The sequence below is a fragment of the Tamandua tetradactyla genome, chromosome 8, assembly GCF_023851605.1.
Source record: "Tamandua tetradactyla isolate mTamTet1 chromosome 8, mTamTet1.pri, whole genome shotgun sequence".
Lineage (NCBI taxonomy): Eukaryota > Metazoa > Chordata > Mammalia > Pilosa > Myrmecophagidae > Tamandua > Tamandua tetradactyla.
The window spans coordinates 65,180,556-65,183,428 of record NC_135334.1 but is presented as its reverse complement, the minus strand read 5'-3'; the positions used below and the strand labels follow the sequence as shown (position 1 = coordinate 65,183,428).

Below are 2,873 nucleotides of genomic sequence, written 5' to 3'. Positions count from 1 at the left end.
ATACAGAAAATATTCTCTCTCTACTGCTAATAAGTATATAGTATTACAGCCTTTCTGAAAGAGAATGTAGTGATATTTACTGAAAACCTTACATTTTAGAGTGCTTACAACTCAGGAACCTGTATCTAGATTTTTTAATTTAAAAAATAATCATGAGTGGACCCAAGTAATTATATGGGTTTTTTTGACAGCTTATTGTACTTTAATGTGTACTAAATTTACAAGACAATTGCTTCTAATGTTGTTATAAATAAAAGAGAAATCACATCAGTCATCAAGGGCTCCTGAATGAACAGCATCTTCATAACTTCCATTTTTTACGATCTTTACTTTCTGGTATAGTTTAATAAGATCATCAATTCAAAGAATAGTAATTGCAGCTTCTGGTACAATACTGTTACGAACTTCAGCGTCTTTCATTGTGGTGGGTTCAAACACCCCTGCTTGTTTGTTGTCTCAAGGTTTACCACTGACCAAATCAAGACCAGTCCATTTTAGATTTTTGCATTCTGGGTTGACTTGAGCCTCGTTATTGAAAAGCTCTTAACTTTGCAACCAGATCTGGAATCTTGGACAGCATTACCTGCCAATGTATTTGGAATCTGGAAAAGTCTGCAATAGCTAGCTGTTCTTGAGACCCCCACGCTGGTCGCATAGTTTTCAAAGTATATGGAAAGGGCTGCTTCCATAGCACCTTTACCTGGAACCACAGATTTTCATTCTAAAACTCTCTTCACCATACAAAGAGCATCATGTAAAGAGTGCTCCATCTCATCACACATGAAATCATTTGCCTTGTATAAGATAATTGATGCAGACGTACAAGCCTTAGTATTTTTTTGACTAAAATCAGTTCATCATCACAAATCCTCTCCTGTACCACCACTTCTTCTTGTCCCAGCATTCCCACTTCAAAAGTTTCTTCGCCTTCCAAATCAGCCTGGCTTGAAAGAATAGTCATCCCAGAAGCTTTAGCAATGCGTTTAAGGTCCCTTCTTAAAATCTTCTGCCACAGCACCAGAGTCCACAAAATACTTCAGACACATATCATCAATTCCACTAGTGGTTAGAATAACATTGGCACCAGTTACCAGGATCTTCTGGATTCTCTCCTTGGTGCTATCTGATTTTCCTCTGTCTAATTTGGTCCAGTTCTTCAAGGGCAGTAATAATCACCGGCACACCAAGCTTCGTTTTTGTTTTCTGCAGGCTGATGTCAAGACAAGCAATTTTTACATTATCTATTCTCTCGGGCATGTCCTAGGACCCCACCACACAGTTGAGTGCATAACCATAGATCAGCATACTCTACATTTGACTTCTCCCATGGGCTTTGTGAACATTCACAGGATTGACTGGATAGCGAGGCTGGCCTCTCATATCTGTGTATTTAATGGCAAGTACTGCATCTACTACCACATTAATGAAGAAATCATCATCAATTTCAATGATTTTGGAAAACATGGATGTCTTAGCAACATTAATCAGGCAATCCCTTCCAAGTTCATCTCTGTTAATTATTGTTTCCACTGATATAATGCACTGCTTCCTTGTAAACAAGTCAATAGCCACTGATAACTGATGTGGGATTAATTTTCAGTTTGACTAGCTCATCTACACTTTTTTTAAAGAAGTTCTGTGGCAATAATAACCACTGAGGTATTTCCATCTCCAACCTCTTTGTCTTGCAGATCAGCCAGCTCACAAAGAACTTTAGCTGCAGGATGTTCTATGGCTAGTAACTTCAGGATGAATGCACCATCGTTAGTATATTATTAGATAATAAAATATCATCTACCAATATTTTATCCAAGCCAGCTGGACCAAGAGAACTTTTTTACGATATTAGCAATAGAGGCTGAACCCGTAAGGTTGTGGGAGCAGATCACCTCCCCAGTGCTGCCATCACCAAAGATGGGCACAGGCCTCTCATCTTCATGGTAGAGGACCCATCAAATACTGCTCACACCACCGGCAACCAGCATCTCGTCCCCTAGACTGGGCGGCGGCCACCAAAACAGTCGAGACCCACAGAGCAGACACAAGCTGTGCCGGCTAGCCCAGCTTTGGTTCCCCAGGCCCCGTCATGAGTCAGGGCCAGGTATAAGGTTTTTTCCTTAAATCACTATGTAAGTAATAATAGAGGCAAACTGGAAACACTTTAAATGTCAGCCAATTAGTTAAGTGATTAAAATTTATTAGGTACACCATAGTATGATGGACTATTATACATCCATTATAAATCCTGGTATAGAATTCTATTTAATGAATTTGATGAGAACTCACAATAAATAATTTTGTGACCTTTCTTAAACTTACTATGGAAAATTCCAAACAAATATAAAGTTTGGCAAATAGGCTATACCCATCACCTAATTCAATACTTATCAACTCACGGCCAACCTTGTTTTATCTATGCCCTTTCCCACTTACCCCGTTCCCCATTATTTTGAAGGAAATCCCAGGCAGCATTTTATTTTCTCCATAAATATTTCAGTAGATAAGAGAAAAGATATGGACTATTTTTAAAAAAGCAAAACCTAATATATTATTATGCTTTAATGTCATCAACTCTCCTGTCTCTGTTCACATTTCCCCAATGATTTCATCAGTTTTTTTCCCCTCAATTTGTTTGCTTGCGTCAAGATCCAAATAAAGTTCATACATTGCAAATGGCTGATCTTTTAAGTCTCTTTTGATCCATAGATTTCCCACTTGTACATTGTGAAAGAAACTGATTGAGTCATTTGACCTGTAGTGTTTCCCACAATCTGAATATTTTACTGCTTGCACCCTCCTGGTGTGGCTTAACATATTATTTTATGTCTTATATTTCCTGTAAATTGGTAGTTAGTTCTAGAGACTTGATGTAA

General features: G+C 38.1%; 1 pseudogene; it reads right to left on the bottom strand.

The window, feature by feature from the left end:
- Positions 1-267: 267 nt before the first annotated feature.
- On the bottom strand, positions 268-1,464 carry LOC143643440 (T-complex protein 1 subunit alpha pseudogene; annotated as a pseudogene).
- Between the last annotated feature and the right edge of the window lie 1,409 nt (positions 1,465-2,873).